At 57.5% G+C, this 22,174-nt stretch overlaps 1 long non-coding RNA gene across 1 annotated transcript in view; it reads left to right on the forward strand.

Annotated features, from left to right (window-relative positions):
* Window positions 1-10,927, forward strand: part of LOC102757276 — a 19,826-nt gene extending 8,899 nt beyond the window's left edge. The window contains exons 3-4 of the long non-coding RNA XR_001513237.1: window positions 2,210-2,360; window positions 10,909-10,927. This is a non-coding gene — a long non-coding RNA (uncharacterized LOC102757276). The remainder of the gene's footprint in view (window positions 1-2,209; window positions 2,361-10,908) is intronic.
* Window positions 10,928-22,174: the final 11,247 nt, after the last annotated feature.

The following is a 22,174-nucleotide window of genomic DNA, read 5'->3' on the forward strand; positions in this document are numbered from 1 at the left end:
CCCCCACCGCTTCATTCTTCTTTCAAACAGCAGGGATGGAGAAGAGACCCGTTCCCCCAGCTCTCCTTCCCCGGACACTCAGCCCTAACTGCTCCGCCCAGGCCGCTGTGTGTATCTTTTATGTAAACACCCGCCCCCACCAGTGAGCCCTAAATAGAATCTGTTTATAGTGAACACCAGTTGCCTTGAGACAAATCTGGGCTCAGTCTGCAGCTAAGTCCTGGTGATTTTACTTCTAAAATAACTGCGAGTCTCTCACTCCTCCGTTTGCCCGCGTTCCGGTCCTCATCAGCTCTTGACCATCGCCCACACTGGCTGACCTTTCTAACATGCCAGCACCACCGTACAGGTAACTTGGGGGTTGTATCAGTTAGTTTCCTCTATGTAACAAAGAGCCCCAAACCTTAGTGCCTTAATCAACAAACATTTGTTATTTCTCCTGAGTCTGTGGGTTGACTGGGCATTTCTTCGTTTCCGTTAGACAACTGTGGGGGCTCAGCTGGGATGCCTGGGGCCTCTGTCTGTGTGATTTCTCACCCTCCCGGGCCGGGGGCGGGGCGAGCTCAGGGTGTTAATGTGGCAGAAGCGTGGTTCATTCCCAGCAGCGAGACAGGAAGTTCTGAGCATGAGCACTTTCTAAGCCTTTATTCGGGTCACATTTGCTATTGGCCCAGAGTCAACGGATGGAGAAATCAACTCCACAGCAAAGGGGTGTGCGTAGGAGGTGTGGTGAGCAAGTCTGGGCCTTACCGCCGTCTCCCACCCCAGCAGCTAAGACAGGGGTGGGCACACTTTTTGACTCAGGGCCACAATGGGTTCTTAAACTGGACCGGAGGGCCGGAACAAAAGCATGGATGGAGTGTTTGTGTGAACTAATATAAATTCAAAGTAAACATCATTACATAAAAGGGTACGGTCTTTTTTTTTTTTTTTTTAGTTTTATTCATTTCAAATGGGCCGGATCCGGCCCGTGGGCCGTAGTTTGGCCACGGCTGGGCTAAGAGGAGGACTTGGGCCCGGATGAGGAATGGGGTGTCCGATTGTGTTGGATCCTGGACCACCGACTGCCTTTGTCATGCTGGGCAGGTTGACTTGCCTGTGCTCTCCAGGACACAGCTGCCTGGTTATCCCCGGGGAATAATCCGCGTGGCCCTGGCTGATTTCCTGAGGGATCGGACGGGAGACCTGGGGCTGCACACGTCTCAGTGTTTGGGCTGCGGTCAGAGCTCAGCTGGGCGTCCGTTCTGACCCCAGAGACCGTCTTCCAAAGACACTTCCCGTCTGGCCTCAGCGGATCTCATGCTTTTTCACATCTTTTTCTCTTTTTTTGACATTTTAAATATATTTTTTATTGACTCCAGAGAAGATAGGAGAGGGAGAGAGAGACAGAAACATCAGTGCTGAGAGAGAATCATTGATCACCTGCCTCCTACACACCCCACACTGGGGATCAAGCCCACAACCTGGGCCTGTGCCCTGACCAGGAATCGAACCGTGACCTCCAGGTTCATAGGTCGACACTCAACCCCTGAGCCGCACCGGCCGGGCTTTCACACCTTCCTTTATCCTCGCTCCTGGGAGACACTTTCTGAGTCTTTTCTTTCTGCCAGACAGCATCTCACCGGCACTTTGATGGAGAAGCAGGTGGAATATTAACTCCTGTTCAGATTCTTCTTTGACCAAGTTGGTCTTTTTCCTTCAGTTCTCCCGCATGTCCCTCCCAGCCCTGTGACCCAGTGGCCCCCAGGGACTTGTCTACTTGCCTGTTTTCTTTTTTTTTCTTCTTCTTTTTATTATTAGTTTCAGAGAGAGGAAGGGAGAATCACTGATCAGCTGCCTCCTGCATGCCCCGCACTGGGTGGGGAATGAGCCCACAGCCTGGGCCTGGGCCCTGACCGGGAATTGAACCGTGACCTCCAGGTGCATGGGTTAATGCTCAACCCCGGAGCCACACCAGCCGGGCTCCTTGTCTGTTTTCTTCACCTGGCTGAGCCCTTTGAGGGCATCGGTTATGATTCACTCACCGTTCTCCCTCTGGCACTGGGTCTGTGCGTGGGAAAAAACAGGTGTTGACTTAGGAAATGCTTGATGTCTGAAGTCCTGGGCGAGCGGGGAAGTGGGTGAATGTCTGTGCACCTGACTCACCTTCAAAAGGCAGTGGGCGCACAGGCGTCCAAACTCACTCACACTTCCTCTTCTCTCCGTCCAGCGGGTCCCGCCTTCAGACTCAGCATTTCTGACCTGGAAATGCCAACAGGACTCACCGGCATCACCAGGGGCTGCGGTGGCCGGACACGCTGAGCCTGCGGCCAGGACCGTTCTGTCGGAGGACGAGATGGACAGTCCCTCCACTGACTGAGGTACATGTCAACTTAAGAAACGGTCCCACCTGTAGAGAGTTTTTGTGAGTTGATTTGAGCCAAACTGAGGACTCTTCCCCAGAAGCAAAACCTCACCGGACTGAGCGAACGCTCGGGAGAATGGCAGTTCTGCACCTGTTTCATACATTACAGTCAAAAGAGGAGATTAAGTGGGTGACGCGGACTCCATTGGTGATAGGCTGGGGAGGCGGGAGAAAGCGAAGGGGGGCACATCTGGGATTGGGTAAAAAGTAAAATGATAGACACATGCATCTTTTACTTACACAGGGGGCTGCAGGAAGTTAGCAGTCAACAGCGATCATGAATGAACATGATAACCATGAGCGGATCTGTGGTCCCCGGAGAGCAGAGCCTGTGCTGGGAGGGGCTGGGGAAAGGGAAATGACTTTGTCTTGGCAAAGGCCTGTTATCAGGTGTGTTATCCTAGAGGCAAAAAGACCACAGACAGGCTCAGTCGATGTGGAGATGGACCTTTGGCAGGGAAAACACTGCCCTAGGACAGGACTACCCGCCGCAAACCGCTTTTAGTTAGAAAGTTTACATTTCAGACCATCCTACGCGGTTACTTGCCACCTCTGAGGTTGCCAGGCTGCCACACAGGCCTCCCGAGCTTGTCAGGCTGGGTATGTGGCCCCGTTTCGTGCACATAAATGACTCACGAACCTTCCCCGCAGGGGTGAGAGGTGTTATCTTTCTGGTTTCTCCCTTGGATCTTGCTGGTGGGGGCAGGGACGTGTCCCCTTTGCGTGGTCTCTTGGTAATTTGGCTTGTTCTCGTGGGATAGTCCCCAAGGAGGGAATTCCTTCTCCCTCGGGGAGGAATGCAGGCCTCTCTTTCCTAAAGGGAAAGGGAGCTCTCATGAAAACTGGTGAGCACCGGCCTGCATGGGGACTTCCTCCGTGACAAGCGCCCGTGCAGGAGGCCTGAACGCCCCCCTGGGTGTGTCCTGGAGGGAGAGTCAGCAAACAGCTGTGACGTGGACATTTTTTGTAAATAAAGTTTAACTGGCGCAATGACACTTCGGGTATTTAAAAGAACGGTTCAGGCGTGGCTGTGGCATGTCTGTCACATGGCAGTTGCCGCTGAGACCGTGTGGGCGCAAAGCCTAGAATGTTCAGTCTGGTCCCAACGGAAGATTGTGTGTGTGTGTGTGTGTGTTCTGTTCTACATGCTTATTGGTGAGGACATCTATCTATCTCCCTCCCTCCCTATCTGTCTATAAAAGTGGAATTACTTTTAAGATCTCTTTGGGCAGCCGACCTATGGTCTCTGTATGTGAGTCCATGTAGAAACCAAGCCACTAGGGCCTTGGGATTTACTAGTTTTATATATGCAACCAGGTAGGTAAGATGTGAGCTTAAGCCCGTCCCAGTCCCAGGCAGATGAGGCATGTGGGGCCCCCACAATGGCTGTAGGGTCCCGGGGGCTGAAGAGAGAGAGGCAAGGAGGTAAGAAAGGAGGAGAGGGAGAGAATGAGCTAAAGATACGCTGTCTGGAAGTCCCGGGAGAGTGTGGAATGGTGGGGTGAAAGGTGTAGGGAGGGGGTGGGAGTTTACTTTGGGTGAACCCCGAGCACAGTAAGGATGACACCTCAGAGCTGGGTGAGCACAGGCGTTCTGTCCAGCACAGGCTTTACCTGGAGCACATTGTGTCCCCAGCTCCCAGCTCCCAGGGGAGATGCAGAATTCGTATTGATGAATGCTAGCTTCATGCATCAACAAAGATTTCTGAGTTCCTTCTATGTGCCAGGCACTGTTCTAGGCAGACAAAGACCCAGAGCATTCGCATCCTAGCGAGGAGTGGGGGAGGGGAGAGGCCGAGGGACAAAATAGGTATGAATGTCAGGGCTGGGCAGGCGGGGGTAGGGGGGCAGCTTAGGTGTGATGGTCCTGGAGGTGTTCCTGGGACTCAATCCAGTGCTGAAAAGAGATCAACAGTGAGGGGGAGAGGGGTTGTGATGGGGGAGCTACAGGAGGGTTGCTGCTCAAAGGACAGGCGGGATGCCTGGCCCCCTCTGCCTGGAGACCAGGCCTGTCCAGGCCTGTTTTGTCCCCGAACATCCTTCCAGGCTTGAACACTCTCCCTAACACTGGGACGTTTCCTCCCCCAATGCCTGCTATCAGCTAGCCCTGAAGCGACGGGACCCAGGCATTCCGATGAGATAAGAGGAGTCCCGACAGTTTAGATAGAGTGGGCCCCAGTGGGAGCTGGTGGAATTTCTGCAGCTGATAACCTTTCAGAAGAGGGCCGCAGGGTCGGAGCAGGGTCGTTTCTCTGGAAGACTGGAGACCGGGAGACGGCAGTTCAGGCTCTTCTTTCTTCTTTCATTCACTCACTCACTCACTCACTCACTCAGTCACTCACTCACGCACTCACTCATTCACTCACTCGTTCACTCCCTCCCTCACTCATTCACTCACTCACTCATTCACTCTCTCATTCACTCGCTCACTCACTCACTCATTCACTCACTCGCTCATTCACTCACTCATTCACTCACTCATTCATTCACTCACTCACTCACTCATTCACTCCCTCACTCATTCATTCACTCACTCACTCACTCATTCACTCCCTCACTCATTCATTCACTCACTCACTCACTCATTCACTCCCTCACTCATTCATTCACTCACTCACTCACTCATTCACTCCCTCACTCATTCATTCACTCACTCACTCACTCATTCACTCCCTCACTCATTCATTCACTCACTCACTCACTCATTCACTCCCTCACTCATTCACTCACTCACTCACTCACTCATTCACTCATTCACTTACTCAGCAAACACTCCCAGATCCCTGGCACCAGGCCACACACTGGAGGTGAAAAGGATAAGACAGAGCTATGTCCTCAAGATGTTAGTAATTCAGTGGCGAAGCAGACACATGAACGAGGCGGTTGTACGCACAGACACCGTCCTGGGCTCGGTGAGGGCTGCCACTCATGCCGACTTTGTTCTCCTGATGAAATGGGGCCAGTCCCACCCACCAGGGGCGGTGGGCCCCCAGTTGTAGAGGGTTCCAGAGAGTGGGCCCCTGACTGAACAAGCCTGGCAGGCCTCCTGGCCGCCTCTGCAGCTCTCGGAGCTGGGCAGGTATTTTGTGGCTGCGTGACTGGTTCCCCGTCGGTGATGGAGAAAGGAGATGATCATAGCACCCACCTGCCAGGGTTCGTCAGGATTAAATGAGACGATGACTCACAAAGCTGGGCACCGTGCCTGGCACATAGTAAATGCTCACTAAATATAGACGCGACACCACTAGTAGTATTTATAGCCAAGGCACACTCTGGGGGCACTGGGGTGGGCTGTGAGGATAGGAACAGGGCGCCCCCAACTGCTAGATGGGGGAACATGTCTGCCTACAGCAGCAGATTTCAACCTTTTACATCTCATGGCACACATAGACTAACGACTACAATTCTGCCACACACAAACACACAATTAATTAGTTAATTTAAAAATTTATAAGAAGGTATTTAAAAAATTCTGCCATACATAAAAACATATTCTATTTTTGCCAATCTGACCCCCCAAGAAAGGTAATAATTTTGATTTATTTGCACCAATGGCTATTGTTGTGTTGGCTGTGGTCATTTCCTTACTTGACAACCTAAGGCCGTGGTCGGCAAACTGTGGCTCACGAGCCACATGCGGCTCTTTGGCCCCTTGAGTGTGGCTCTTCCTGAGCCTTAGGAGTACCCTAATTAAGTTAATAACAATGTACCTACCTATATAGTTTAAGTTTAAAAAATTTGGCTCTCAAAAGAAATTTCAATCATTATACTGTTGATATTTGGCTCTGTTGACTAATGAGTTTGCCGACCACTGACCTAAGGGAAAGGCTCAGAGCCCCTGACGAGTGGGAATTACGTGGGAAGTCGCTGGCTTCCAGGGGCGGGTGGACGTCACGGTTATCTGGCGGCTGGACCCAGAGGCCTTGGCAGTGCCAGTGTCCCAGGCACAGAGAGCTGCCAGGGGCATGGAAATTTCCCAGGTGCCTCTAGAAGCCAAACTTATTGATCGAGTCACCCTCAAGACACTGGTTTTTATCTGGTCATGCCTGGCTGATGGACAACTGGCTTTTAGCAGTGATCTTTGTTCCCCAAGGGCGCCCAGCTGTGTCTGTCCGCCTTTCAGGGTTATGTCACCGATGGCCCTGGGCCAGAGTCCAGATTCCATAACAGGAGGGACAAGGCTGACCATGACCTGGGCCTCGCCAAGATCCCCACCCCGCCCCACCTTCTGCGAATCCCAGAGTAATTTTAAGAGTAATTTTACAAGCGCAGACTCTGAAGACAGATGGCCCAAGTTCAAATCCCACTCCTGTGCCCTCTTGAGCAAGCCGCCTAAGCTCTCTTCATCTGCAAAATGGACACAAGAGATGACGATAGCACCAGCTGCATGGGATTAACCTGTTAATATACGTGGGAATGCTTAGCGACCCGACGGCGAGTGTGTCATGTACAGCATCCTCTAGGGGTGCCGGCACTCACCTGGGCCCGGGCTGGATGACTGTGACAGCCTTACACGCCCCCCTTCCCGACAGGAGGCCACAGTCTGTGTTGAGGCCGGACCAGCCCTCGTGGTTCTTACTGTGATTGTAGCTGCACCTCAGAAATAACCACCAGGGGACTTTGGGGACTGATCCCCCACAAACTAAGATTTATTCCTCACACAGATCCTGGAGGGGTGCATAGCACTCCCTGGGTCACACGGCGGGGGGGCGCGGGGGGTGAGAGAGATAAAGTGAGGGAGAGGGAGACTGGCACACTGGGCTGGGGTTCTGCCCCTATAGGGGTGGAGGTGGGGTGCCTAGTTTCCCTTCGCTGGAGAATGTGAAACATAAGAGGGGAACTAGGGCACGGGGTGGGCGAAGCGGGGTCACTCTGATGGCCACTTAGCCAAGGCTCTCTAAAGGGGGACCTTCCTGGCTGGGCGGCCCAGCTGCCACCCAGCTGTGCGGCCGGCCGTGTGTTCACTCCAGGTGGGTGTCCTTAGGCGGCTGCTGGCACTCAGAAGCTCACAGCCTCTCTGCCCGTCCCTGGTGCTCAGCACATTGCCTGGCATTCACCTGTCAGATCCCTGCAGTTCATGCTACATCCCAGGACATGCGCAATCCCACGGGACATGCTACATCCCAGGACATGCTACATCCCACGGGACATGGTACATCCCAGGACATGCGCCATCCCACGGGACATGCTACATCCCACGGGACATGCTACATCCCACAGGACATGCTACATCCCACAGGACATGCTACATCCCAGGACATGCGCCATCCCACGGGACATGCTACATCCCACGGGACATGCTACATCCCACGGGACATGCTACATCCCAGGACATGCGCAATCCCACGGGACATGCTACATCCCAGGACATGCTACATCCCACGGGACATGCTACATTCCACGGGACATGCTACATCCCATGGGACATGCTACATTCCACGGGGCAGGCTATATCCCATGGGACATGCTCAATTCCATGGGACATGCTACATTCCATGGGACAGGCTATATCCCATGGGACATGCTACATTCCACGGGACATGCTACAATCCCATGGGCATGCTACATCCCACGGGACATGCTACATTCCACGGGACATGCTACATCCCATGGGACATGCTACATTCCACGGGGCAGGCTATATCCCATGGGACATGCTCAATTCCATGGGACATGCTACATTCCATGGGACAGGCTATATCCCATGGGACATGCTACATTCCACGGAACATGCTACATCCCATGGGACATGCTACATCCCACGGGACATGCTACATTCCAAGGGACATGCTACATCCCACAGGACATGCTACATCCCATGGGACATGCTACATTCCACAGGACATGTTCAACCCCACAGGACAGGGCTGGGTCCCCTTGGCCCGGCAGCCTGTACTCCGGCTACCCTGGCAATGGTGTTACTGGCTGCCCTGTCCCGTCAGGCTGAGGACCCACACACACACGAGGTTTGCCCCAGAAGCCTTTGCTGCCTGGCCTGCCCATTGCTCCCTCGGAGCTCCCGGGCACCCCCATGTGCCCTCTGCCTGCACTGTCTGTGGACAGACTGTCCTAGGCCTGGAGTGCCCCTCCCTACTTGTCACCCAGCAAGTCCTCTGCTGCTCTTAGGAACTCAACTCCCGGGCCAACCTCCCTGGGAGGCCATCCCCGAGGCCCATCGACCTCAGCAGCGCGGGCCTGCCCCCTGGTGGCACGTGTTCTCATGGCGTCACAGTGGCCCAGGAGGCCCTGCCCTCAGAGCCGCCAGTGTAGAGCCGGGCAGTGGTCATTGTTAGTATTTTCCGGAGTGATGGTGTTCCCATAGAGCTTCAGTGCCTGGCTTTGCACCTGGCACGGGGTGGGCAGCCAGGATATGGGGATGAATCCGTGAACCTCTGAGCCTCATGATCTGGGCAAGGCCCTGCCTTTTCCCTGCCAGCACCCCATGCTGGGCTCGGGCCAGGTGGGCTCTCTGGGGTCCCCGGGCAGTAAACCCAACCGCCTCCTCCAGGGGCACCATTTCCGGCACAGTCGGGATTTGAGCCCAGCAACCTGACCCCTGGGCCTTGGTTCACGACCCAGTGCCAAGCTGACGTGCATCACATAGGACTCAGAGCTGGAGGGAGTCCTGGTGGGTCAAACTCATCCTCTCCACCTCTTCCCCAGCTGACAGTGTTGCCCAGAGAGGCTGAGTAATTTGTGCAAGATCACACAGCATTCAGAGGAGAGGAGATCGGATTCCGGTCCTAATCCAGGGCTTTCTCCATAGTCCACACCCCTCCTTCGGCTTGGGGCCTGGAGAAGAGCAGGCAGGGTCCCAGCCCCACCCTCTCTCCCAGCAGCCCCTTCGCCAGGAGGGGACAGTGTATGGATGGTTGTCCTGGGCCTGGGACTGGCCTGATCTGGGTTCAGGAGCCAGAACTCAGGTGGCCTTGGGCGAGCCTCACCTCTCCCAACCTCGGCTTTCTCCCCTGGCAACTGGGCTGCACGGCCCGATGCGGCTGATACTCGGCTGACGTGTTCTGAGCACGGAGCCCAGCGAGGCCTCTGGGGGCCCCGCCCTCACCATGCCCCGCGCCGTCAGCAAACGTGGGTTCTGCCCCCGCTTCCCCGTTCACTCTCCCTTGCCCTCCCTTGCCCTGCCGGGAGCCTGCTCCGGGAGCCTCGGTGCACCCCGCCCTCTCCCCTCCGCTCAGACTGCATCCCGGTTCCTCCTCGGCGGCCGTGCTGGCATCTTGTGCGGTGTTGCAAGCCCCGGAAACCACACTGGGCTGTTTGCACCCGGGGCCGGGCCGGGGCGCCCGCTGTTGTACCCCTGCCCTGGAATCGCAGGCCCCGGCCGCGGTTTCCCTGTTGCCTGGCAGTCCCAGCGCTCTCTCTGTTTCCCTCTGACACGTGCTTGTTACCTCAGGAGCCCGCAGCAGTGAGTTCTCTGGCGCGTGGTGGGTGCCGTTTTGTCCGGATGACAAGGAAGATGTGAGCTGGTTGAAGCAAACGGCACATGAGTCAAGCCGTTTAGGGAGGCCTCCACGTGGATTCGGTGGCTCTGCGTGGTTGGGAGCCTTACACGTCTTCATCAGCTCTTATCATCCCTCCACCCCTTGGTCTAGAACAGGGGTTCTCAACCTGTGGGTCGCGACCCCTTTGGCGGTCGAACGACCCTTTCACAGGGGTTGCCTAAGACCATCCTGCATATCAGATATTTACATTATGATTCATAACAGTAGCAACATGACAGTTATGAAGTAGCAACGAAAAAAATGTTATGGTTGGGTCACAACATGAAGAACTGTATTTAAAGGACCAGAAGGTTGAGAACCACTGGTCTAGAACAATCTGCTGGAGCCCAGATCTCGGCCGGGGGTTGTGGTGCCCAGAAGACCCCAGAGCTGGGAGAGTTGTCATGTCTGTAAAGACCTCAGAGCTGGGCCGGGTCATCAGCTCAATGCAGGCTCCACTGGGCGGTGCCTGCTGGTTACCAGCTCCGGCCTGGAGGACGCTGCCTGGGTCTGGGTCCTGGCTCAGCCACTCCCAGGCTGGGTGACCCTGGGCAAGCTCTTCACTTTTCTGTGGGTTAGGTTTTCATCTGTGAAGCTGGGGTTGGTAATAACTCATTCAATCCTCATTAGAAACCAATAGCCCTGGCTGGCGAGCCCAATGGTTAGAGCGTTGGCATGCTCACTGGAAGGTTGCGGGTTCTACTCCTGGTCCAGGGCACATCCCTGGGTGGTAGGTTCGATCCCCACTCCCTGTCGGGATGTGTGTGGCAGGCAACCAATCCCTGTGTCTCTCTCACTTCGATGTTTCTCTCTCTCCACCCTCCCACTCTCGCTAAAAATCAATGGAAAATCCTTGGCAAAGATTAAAAACACACCGACAAACAAAAATACCCCCCAAAACAAATATGTTTTGAGTGGTCACAAACCTCTTACCTGGGGATCGGGGGACCCCACCGCGGGGAGTCCCCGGCGGGGGCCATGCTGATGTGATCTGATATGACTCTTCCAGGTGTTTTACGTGCACTTCCGACCCATCTGCACGGGGTTGCTTTGAGGTCAGGGCTGGTTTCAGCACTGCCGTTGCCCTTACAGAGGAGGGGCCAGGCACGGAGAGGTGAGGAGACTTGCCCGGGGCCCAGCAAGGATTGGGCAGAGCGGGATTCAGACGTGGTCAGCGTGGCTCCGAGGCCCCGTGCTTCACCGCGGGGCTGACCGTCTCTTGGCGTGGAGGGCCCAGCCGCATGTGTGCAGCTGTTCAGACGTGACATGGGCTGTGACGGGCGAGCACCAGGGCGGGCTGGGCTGCCTGTTTTCTGGCGAAAGCCAAGTGGACCTCCCAGTCTGGGCCTTGTGGTGTCTGAGGGACTGAGCCCCCTCCCAGGAAGGGCTGCACCCACCTCCCCCAGGAGGCCTTGCAGCTCCCCTCTAGCCTGCCCCCCACCCCCCCACTAGGAGGCCCCTGCTGCTTGCTGGAGCCCTGGAGCAGGCGGGGAGCAACGGGGCTGGGTGGGGGCAGGGCTCAGGCCGCCTGTTTGGAATTAGACACGAACTGAGCCCCATTGGCCAGAAACCGGCTCCGTGAAGCCAGAAAGCAGGGTTTGGAGACGGGCCGCCAGATGTCTAAGCACAGCCGACTGTCCTCCTGAGCGTCTGTCCTGGCCTCTCCCGTCCAGCTGTCCTTCCCAGCACCCCGCGCTGGGCTGGGACAGAGCAGGAGGCCATCCCCAGGAGGCGGGGAGGGAGACAGTGCACTGAGGCCCCATCCTGCGACCAGGGAAGGACTCACTCCAGGGGGCAGAGGGGACCGCCAGCAGCAGTAACAGTCTTGCTCCTGTGCTAGCGGGAGCCCGGGCTCGCTGTGTCCCCCCTGGGTCGGTGTGAGGTTTGCCTCCAGTTCACTGACGAAACCGGAGCTCCTAGGGGTGAACTAGCAAGACGCCGCAGTCACAGACTCCGCTGGGATTGGAACCCGGGCTTCTTGGAGCCCGGGGTGGGCTCCTGGGCCAGCTGCGGTGAGGGGCAAAGGCCTCCCGGGGAAGGGGTGGTCACACAGAAGGCCTGCGCCCCGTTTCCTGCCCTGTCCCTGAGCAGCTAGCTGTGTGGCCTCAGGCTTTGGGCCTAAGCCTCGGGAAGTGGCAGCCCAAGTCCTGCGAGGCTGTCTCATTGGGCACAGCCCTAGGTGTGCGCTGGGTCCCGGTCCGGGGAGGCCCCATCAGCACTGGGTGCTAGAGACGGTTTTAACAGGCCAACATTTTTTTAGTTGTTGTTTTAATGGTAGTTTTAATTTCTAATCATAAAAGTAGCCCCGTCCACTGAAGAAAATCCTGAAAAGAAAGACAAGTGTAGCCCTGGCCGGTTTGGCTCAGTGGATCGGGGTCAGCCCTCAGACAGAAGGCCCGGGGTTTGAGTCTGGTCCAGGCTATGTACCTCGGTTGCAGGCTCCGTCCCAGCCCTGTCAGGGTGCGAATGGGAGGCAGCCAATCGATGTCTCTCTCACATCAATGTCTATCTCTCCCCTCCCTGCCACTCCCTCTGAAAATCAATGGGAAAGTATCCTCAAGTGAGGATTAACCAAAAAAAAAAAAAAAAAAAAAAAAAAAACAGAAGAGAGAAAGAGAAGTGTAAAGGCTCTGGGGGAAGGGGGTGTCCCCCACACACGCCCCCTCCTGGAAAGTACCTCCCTTAGCATTTTGGGGCGTTTCCTGCCGCCGTCTTTCGGTTCCTGGATTGCTAACACGATAACTCTGGTTCTGGCGCTGTCCCCTTGGTGTCCCCAGTTCACAGCACAGCAGGTGTCCCCGTGTGCTGTTCTGCATGAGTGTTCTTAGCAAAGCAGCCTTTTCTGTCGCGTAGCAGATACTGCAGGCACTGCGGGGCCCTGAGCGGTGTCCCCGTGTTGGAGGCCGGCGCGCTCGCTGGCGTTTGCCGTTACACAGGACAAGCCTCTTTGGGCAGCGAGCCCCGTCTGCATGTGAGCCCCTTCCTGGAAGAGGGTTTGGTGCCCATTCGGGTGGCCTTTCGTGGTAGCCCCGGGCTGGCTGGAGCCTCAGCCTGGCCCTCGCCCACCCAGGGTTCACTCTTGCTTGCCTTTCTGTGCCCCTCAGGCTGCCCAGCAGGCTAAGGTCCCTTTGCAAACCCAGCTGTGGAGTCTCACATCCCTGGCATCAAAGCGCGCTCCCCTGCACATCAGGGGCGAAACTTGGGAGCTCGCTGAGGTCATTATGGGAAGAGCTGGGCGCGCAGTGGGGCTGAGCAGCGGTGGCTGTCCGGGGACAGGGCCCTTGCCGTCCTGCTCTGTCACTGTCTCTTTGCCTGACCGGCGGCCACGGCCTGGGAGGACGCCAGGGTGACTGCAGGGTGGGGCTGCAGCCCGCACTTCTATTTTCGGCTCCCGCAGCGCTGGGCAAACAGTGGGACCTTGAACGGATCGTGTCAGCCTCGCTGGAGGAGAGTAAACTGTCAGATGATGCGTTGGCCAAACCTGAAATTCTAGGACCAGGAAATTAACCAGGAAAAAGGTCTCCTTGCCGGGACCTTTCTAAGGTTTCTAAATGCGGCTTTATTACACAGGGCAGGTAATTATAGGAGGCCTCAGCGCGGGGAGCGCGCGGCCTGCTGGGTGCACTGCGGAGCTATCATCTTTCTGCTGACCAGGGCATCGGGACCCTGGCAGCGGCAGGCCTCTCCCCTCCGCTGGGCGGTGGGAGGCGGCCCTAGAGGGCTCAGCTTCAAGGTGGTGGCCCTCTACTACCTACCCCGGGGGTGGCAGGGCAGCACCCAGGGGCATGTGAGGAACATCAGGAAAATCATGGAGCAGAGGAGACCTTTAGAGCACCCAGTCCAGGGGTCACACAGGGTAACACCAATGGGTAGAGAGGTCTGGGTAAGGCAGTAGGGAGTGGTGGGGCCTGGGGCTAACTGGAAAACTGACTAGGTTCTGACCAAAGGAGATGACTCCGGGAATTGTCTCGATGGGGAATGCGAGCCCAGGATTCCTGGACCTTCCCTTCCTTTCCGAAGCGGAGCCAGAGGCCAGATCTTTGTGTGAGGTTTTTCTGCTTTTTAAAGGTGACAGCTAATTGGAAGTCCCGTCCACTGCTGTATGCCACAGACGAAACATCCCACGAGGCAACAGTTTATCCTGATTTAGTGCAGCTCTGGACAGATTAGGAAACCGAGGCTTGAAAATTGGGGACTTGACAAAAGTCGCCAGGGAGGTCATGACCCCAAGGGACAGAGAAGCTACACAGCTTGTAACGGCAGAGGCCAGGGTCAGGCTGGGGCCTTGGGACCCTCCTCTATGGGGCTGTCCAGCTGCTGTGCTGCCGGACGTGACCCTGGGATGGCTCCACTGAAAGCCCGACCGGGAGCGTGGTGCAGGCCAGACGGTGACGTGTGGCCAGTCTGCGGCCGACGGCTCACACATGGCGGGCAGGAAACTACACATGGTGGCCAGGGAGGTCCGGGTGTGCATTTGCTGAGCTAATGCTTTCAGCCCTGATGGTTGCCTGGCAACCTGGATGCAGGGATCGACTCTGCCATCTACTTGCTGTGTGACGTTGGACAAATGACTGCACCTCTCTGGGCTCACCTGCCCAGGGAGTGACACCGAGGGCACCTAATACAAGGCTGTTGGGGAGGTTGGACTGGCTTGAGCCACATAAAGTGTTTATGCTCCTATCATAGTTAGTGTGTGTTCGCTTTTGTATGTGAAGGGCCCAGCACATAGTAGGTGTTCAGTGAGGGCAGTCACCCTGTGATTAGTGACCAGAACAAGTCCGCCGTGTTCATCTTGCCGCTTTCACAAGGACCACACACTTCACGCAGATCCACCTCCCCGAACCCAGGCAACCTTGCTTTTCTGTTCTTGGTCAGCCTTGGCTCAATGAGAATTTCCCAAACGTGTCTGTCCCTCTTTTAAAAGCCCCGAGATGAGGATTCACTGCCAACATGTGCAAATACATCGAAGGGACTTCCTTCGGGTGCTAGCTGACGGTGCTGGCGTCTAAAGAGGGGTCGGACCAGGGCTTCCTTCCTGGGCCCCCTGTGGCGGCTGCAGCGGCAGCTCCCTGTCTACCTCCGCACATCCTGTTTGAAAAGGTCCCCAGTTGTTTGCGGGAACCACCCAGCGTGAGGACTCAGGAAGAAAACCGGAGGCCGGTCCCCTCCGAGTCCTGCTCTGTCCCCGGTCCTTCCCGATGGTGATGGATTTTGTCCTGTATCCTCTTGCTGCCCCCCCCTCCTCGCCTCTGGGCTGAGGGCCGCTGAGCCCGTCACATGACACCGTCGGTAATGAGAAGACCAGACACTGTGCCCAGAACGTGCCGTGTCTTCGAGTCACCTTTTTAAAAAATATATTTTTATTGATTTCAGAGAGGGAGGGAGAGGGAGAGAGGGATAGAAACATCAATGATGAGAGAGAATCATTGATCAGCTGCCTCCTGCACGCCCCACACTGGAGATCGAGCCTACAGCACAGGCTTGTGCCCTGAACCAGAATCGAACCTGGGACCCTTCAGCCCGCAGGCCGATGCTCTATCCGCTGACCCACACCAGCCGGGGTGGGAGCCACCTTCCTACCCACTCTCAGGGTCATGAGTGTCCCCACTCTCTGGAGGAGGAGACGGAGGCTCCAGGTGCTTTCAGCATCCGTTTCACGATGCCCAGCAAGGACGTGTCAGGACTGCAGCTGCCAGGACAGCCGGGCGCCCCCCCGGAGGCCCACCTGTAGCCGCAGGTGCTCCCCACGCTTCCGTGAGAGGCAGTGTGGGCCGCGACGTCGTTGCTTGTCCGTGGCTGAGGGCACCTCCACCTGGAAGCCCAGAGAAGCATTTGGAAGGCGGAGCTGTGTCCAGAAGGCCACCGACGCGTTACTCCGCAAGGCTTACCCTCTGACACTGAAAGGGGGTGTCGGCCGGGGTGCTCCCGTGCGCACAGGGGTGCAGCGGCTTCCCCAGGGACACAGCCAGCCCAGAGCATGTGACTAGAAAGGGACCCCGAGAGTAGCCTCTCACCTTTGCTCAGTGGTTGGGTGACAAGCACTGTCCTCCCTGGTGACATGACCGGCCCTACTTCCCTCGCTGACCTCATCCCGTCACGTGATCCCCGTGGCTCCGCAGTTCAGGCTCACAGGGCCCCGCCTGCGGGCTGAGTGCGGCTCCTGCTGCCTGTGATTTCCCTCTGGTCCCTCTGGTCCCGCGCTGTCCTCGCCTGGCTGGCTCACTCCTGCCTCCCCGCCACCCGCTGTGTGCGCAATGCCGCTGCTCTGTTTGACAGGATGTGTGAGCTTCCAGAACTTGGCCTCCATCACCGGTGTGTCACCAGCATCCCCATCGGGGCCCGTCAGCTTCTGGGCCCCCGTGAGCCTTTGCTGAAGGACCGGTGGCTTCCGGTGCGAAAGCCCCAAGGGGCTGGTGGAAGGGCCTCTCTGACCTCAAACAAGCTCTCTGAGCATCTCCCGCCCCTGCACAGGCCTCTGGGGAGGGGGGCGGGCGAACAGCTCCGCCCTGACACATGGTCCCTGGGACCTGACCCTCGCTTCCTCCTCTGCCCGGCGGGAAGCTGAGCTGCCTCGGGGTGAGCCCCTGCAGGAGCAGGAGGGTTTCAACACTAGAGCACACCCCTCCGACCTACCTCGGGCAGGACGTGGTCCGCGAGAGCTCGCGCTGCAGAGCTTTCATTGACAGGTGTGCGGCTCGAACCCGAGGCTCGGGTCCCCTGACTCCCACCCGGTGCGGGTGCCGCTGGCTCCTCCGGCGGAGGATGGGGCTGTCGCCTCAGCGAGCCCGGACTTTGCCCTGGGAGTCTGGGCTGAGCGCGCTGCGGGCTCTCCGGCGAGACCTGCACGCCCTCTCCCTGTGATGCAGCTGAGCTTTTTTCTTCTGTTTTTCAGATGAAACTGAGGCTCAGAGAGGCTAAGGAACTCCCCCGAGGTCACACAGCTGGTAAGTGGCAGAGCTGGGATTTGAACCCAGCTCTCTTTGGCTCCAGAACCAATTGCCTTGCTTTGTCTGCTGGGAACTGTGTTGAAATGACCATTCCCCTTTCCCCCACATGTGGGGCCCCATGACATGGCGTTTGTGGGGTATCTCCTCCCCAGTACCGGTCGCAGTGGCTCCCAGACTAGGAAATCCTATCTAAGCCACAGGGTCGAGCAGTGTTCAGGGAATGGGGTGCTCACCGGATCACTAGAAAGTCCTGGCTAACCCAGGGGCCCCCTTGGCTGCGTTCAAAGTCACCACCTCAGACCGGACCGTGGGAGAAAGGAACTCTGCCCCCATGATGGTGTGCAGGCTGCAGCTACAGGCTGTTTTGAGGAGGGTGATTCTTTGTGGTTGAGAAAGCTGGGCCCCTGGCTTCGTGGTAGGAAGGGGAGCAGGGCAGGCCGTGGAGGCGGGGTGCAGCGTGGGGCCCCCCATCCTCCGGTTAGGCGCCCACGTCTCCGACTGTATTTTGTCCCTGCCGCTCACGCCCCCTCGCCCGTCACCAGGAGTGCCCGAGTCCCCATCTCGAAACCCACTCTGCTCCTGGAAAGTTTCTTAGAAGCTGTTTCTGAGAAATCTTAGAGGAGGAACCGCCCCGCTAGGTGAAGGGCTGCAGATCAACGGCCTGTTGGTCTCTGAAGTCTTCAGGGCACCTGGTGGGACTGGGGCTGGGAGTGGGTGTGGCGTTCTGGGGCCACGCAGGGGCTGTGGGTGTGGTGTGAAGGGCTCTGGTTTTCACACCACCCTGGGGGTGAGGAGGGAGCCCACAGCAGGGCTTGGGATTTCACCCCCGCCTCGCCCAGAAAGCTCCGCCCAGCGCTGGCTTCTCCCTGAGTGTGAGACCCACTGTTTAACGGCAGCTGCTCCCCAGAAACGTGTGGACCGCGCCAGCCCCTGCCCTTCCCCGGGCCTCGGTTTGCCCATTTGTACAGTGGGCTGCGGAGCAGGTACCGTTGCGGCTGCACAGCCCCTTCCAGCCGGGAGGCAGTGAGCCTTTGGTGATGCTCATGCAGATCGTGTAGCTGACGAGGCAGAGCCCTGGCAGCAGACGGGTGGGAAGGGGGTGGGTGACATTTGAGAAAAACAACCTCGTCCGCCCTGGGTGTCCTGATCAGGACCAACCCCGAGCCTCACGCACACCCGGGTTCAAGAACGAGCTGACGGGCCATTTTACCATCCCAGGGCGGTCTCTCCGGGCTCCAGGCTGTCTGGGAACCAGACTGGGAGGGCACACAGCGGGCCCGGTGCCCCCTCCTGCACTGGGTGCCCCACATCCTGCCCAGCCACGGGGGAGCCAGCGGCAGGGCGCACACGTGCTCACCGCCTTCTGGGTGGCTGCGCAGAGGCACGGTGTGGTTTGCAGTATTTTTAGTTTGTTGTTTTTGCAAAAGCCAAGGGAAGTGTGTAACAGGCTGAGCTCCGCGCTGCCCTCCCTGAGGACGGCCGAGCTGCTCAGCCTCCGTGGGGGGCAACAGGGCTCGGCGCCTCCTCCCAGCACAGGCTCCAGAGGGCAGAGGGGGCTGGGCGGCCCTGGGCAGGGCTGGTGTGAGATTGTTACTGTAATCGTCTGATTTTCCACACGAGGACCCTGAGGCCCGGCACGGACGGAGGCCCCCCCCTTCCACTGTGCACAGCCCAGCGCGAACCTCCGCTCCTGTGGTGGGAGCACTTGTCGCTGCCTCTGCCCACAGGGACGGAGTGGGCGATGTAGGCTCACAGTTGTTCGTGCGGGAGACAATGGAATAACAATAATAATAATAATAATAATAATAATAATGATGTGAGAGTAACTCGGTTTTGCACACTCACAGCTGTAAACCTACTCTTCCCGCCGTCTGTGTTGGTTCGGTGCCTGTCTGCCCCCCAGGCTGGGCGTGCTGGGGGTGGAGGGATGTGCTTTGGGAGTTAAGATCCCCAGGTTCTAGTCTTGGTGCCACTGGAGACTCGTTTGCCACCTTGGGCGGGTCACATCTCCTCCCTGAGCCTCGGTTTCCCCGAAGGGCAAAGGCAGCAGGAGAGTGTGGCCCCCCCAAGCCCCTCCGTGATGCTGAAACGCCCGGCCCTTTGCCGCCCTGCCACCTGCCGCTCTCACCTCTCCCTGATCTGGGACCTGTGGCTGCCGGGCCAGGAACCTGTCTGAGCCCAGCCACGTCTCTTCCCCGGGGCCCAGAGGCGTCATTAAGTCTTCCATTAACCGAACCCCATTCGGCTGGAAAAATAATAACCGGAGAGCAGGTCTGCCTGGTTCCCGGCCGGCGAGCGCCTGGACGTTTGCCATGGGGACGCTCACAGGGCTCCTTCCCCCTGGACTCAGCCTGCCTGCCTGCCCCCTTCCCGAGGAACAGGCGGCCGCCTGGTGGTCGACCAGCGAGCCCCTCTTCCGTCAGCACCACTGGGCTACCCGCCTGTCCGTGTGCCCAGGAAGCAGCCCCCGGGCGGAGGGCACAGTGCCAGGGGTGCCGAACTGAGTAAGACAGTCTGTACCCTCCACAGTCGGGCTCACCCCGGCCGCCTTCCCCACGTGGCCGAATTCCAGAGAGTTCTTGCTGCGCTCACTCTCCAGCCATAAACATGCAAATGTCAAGACACTTTCACCTCTCTCTGTTTTCTGTTCTCCCCAGTGCCTGCCCCAGATTCACTGGTTTAATATGTTCTATGTTTACTAACCAAAGCTAATGTCCCTGTTAAAATCAAATCAGATTTCCTTCTGGCCCAGTTCGCGGAACACGTCGGAGTCTCCTGTGAATTCTGGGGAAGTGGAGGGCGGGGAGAGAACAGGGAAGTTCCTGGGGAAAGTGGCACGTGGGACGTGAGGTTCACCAGCTGGGACAGAAAGGTCACTCGATCGGCAAGGACCTTGTATTGATAGTAACATCTGTCAACATGTGGGAAACAGGACAGAAAAGATGTTCCGTCCGGGATTCACTTTTTTCTCACTTAAGTCCGCCTGTTTGTGTTTCACGGTGTTGGCAGAAGACATGAGACTCCTGGGTCACAGACCAGGGGTTTGATCACTCACGGCACAGCCGGCAGCGTGAGCTTCAGGTTTGTGTCGGCTCCCTCTTCGCCCCAGAGTCCTCGGGGCCCAGCCACGGGGCCCAGACAGATGCTGGCACATGTGATGATGGGTTGCAACATAGACCAGGAACACTGAGCTGGGGGAATCCACCGTGTGCAGCGAACCGAAAGCAAGCCTTTCCCTCATGTTTCATGACTTCTTGCTGCAAACACAGCCCTAAGCAATGATCCCGATGAAGACCAGTCAGGGCCTTGGGTTCTTAGCTCACCCGAGTGCGCGAAGGGCTGGGAGACCCTCGGAGGAGCCGCTCCCACACTCGGCCGGCCGGTACTGAAGGAGTCTGGATCTGAATCCCAGGCCTCACACCCACTCACTGTGAGGCGAGGCAGATTACGGCATCTGGACTTCTCTTAGCCTCCGTTTTCTCATCTGTAAAGTGGGGACGATACCTCCCTTTCCGGTGATTATTAGAGAATATGGAAGTTCGCTCTGCCAGCAGCCCAGCGGAGAACAGGAGACCGTCTCTGAGCTCAGGATGCCGCGTTGCACGGAGAATCTTTTCGGCTGCGCGTGAATATATGTGGGAAAACGAAGCAGGGAAAGTGTGAGGTGGCCCAGAAAAGCGGTGAAGAGAACAAAGAGAACCGAGAGAATCAGAAAAGCAAAGGAGAAAGTCTCAGCTGCAGGGGAGTGGGCGGAATATTCAGGACGAAGTTCTTATCTGTGTGGGGGTATGTGAATTCAGGGAGAAGAGGCTGGTATCCGTGTCTGGCACGTTGATCTGTGAGAAATTCCAGGGGAAGTCCATTATCTCCTCACATGTCTGCATGCATCCGAACCTGGGCTCTCTCCAACCTAACAGGAAGTGCAGGGAGGGGTTGCTCATTGTGCATCGGGTACAAAAGGTTCAGGGGTAGTCTCTCCTCTGAGGCGTGGCCCGGCGACCTGGCATCCTGAGTTAAGAACATCGCACTATCTGTGTGCAAAGCATTCTGGGTGGAGCTGGAAGCCTGTGCCCAGGTCCCGTGGTTGTCATGCGTGAGGCCGGTGTCGCTGGAGCAGAGAAAGCAAAGGCGTAGAAAATGGAGTCAGACAGGAGGCAGGACCAGCTCTTGCAGGCTCCTGCAGACCGTGGCCAGGACCTTGGTTTTCAATCCAGGCGTGGAGAAAATCCGCTGGAGATTTGAGCAGGCGAGGGCAGAGCAGAGAACAGTGTGGAGGGGGCACGGGAACGGGGAGGTGGTGGGCTCCGGCCAGGGCTCCTGCTGTGGGACCAGCTCAGGCTGAGACTCAGAAGTGGACACTTCCCCTGAAGAGCTGGGGCTCCTTGAGCTTCACTCCTTACAAAGTGTATGGCCCTGGGCCTCCATGGGCCCATCTGTAAAATGGGCATATTAGTCACTTCCGTGGGTTCACAGGACTAACGCCCTTAGACATGCTCCGAGAGCTTCCCTCAGGGCTGAGTACACGGGGACGGCCACTCTCATGGGTTAGTACAGAGGGGGAGCCGGCCCTCACCCAGGCCAGAGCTCTCACGGTGGCCTGCGTTCGCTGGCGCTCCTCGGCACGTGTACTTGTGTTTCTGTTTGTACACAAGGGCCATGCGTGGTGTGGTGTGGTCAGGTCGCTTGTCCAAGATCACACAGCTCCTCGCGCTGGAACTGCAGCCCCTTCCCCCATCCTCTTCCCAGTTTACACCTGGACCTGTGTCAGCTGCCTCCATCCATGCTGACTCCATGGTGACCCCGAGCAGGTCCTGGCGCCTGCCTGACCCTCTGTCCTGTAAGCACTAGGCGATGAGCCCCTGTACCTGCTAATGACACAAGGTGGGAGGCGCTGGGGTCATGGTTTCTGCACCCCCACATCGGGGCCATCCCCCTTTTTTCCCCTGGGGCAGCTGTCAGCCTGGGCGGGCCAGCAGGGGCCTCCCTAAATTCCTGCCCACATTTCACGCTTCAAGTGCTGCCGGGATGTCTGCATGCAGCGCCCTCAGGCCACACACATGAGGAGATTGGTGGATTTAAATTCCTTTTGTGCGACTCAGAACCTGAGGCTGTCTCCAGCTCCTGTCACAGGACCCTGATCCCCGTTAATCGTGTTTCCTCGGGGCGCTCCTCCAAACAGCCTGACCTGAGCCTCATTGTGCTGTCGGAACCTTTATTTCCCTCCAGCTCCTGGCACAGGGGCCAGCGAGAGGGGCCAGGTGAGGAGAGAAGGGTTTGCAAGCCCCAAACAGGCTCTTCCCAAGCCGCCAGCAGGTGTGGGGGCGGGGC

Source organism: Myotis davidii, unplaced genomic scaffold (genome assembly GCF_000327345.1).
Source record: "Myotis davidii unplaced genomic scaffold, ASM32734v1 scaffold30, whole genome shotgun sequence".
In the NCBI taxonomy this organism is placed as follows: Eukaryota; Metazoa; Chordata; class Mammalia; order Chiroptera; family Vespertilionidae; genus Myotis; species Myotis davidii.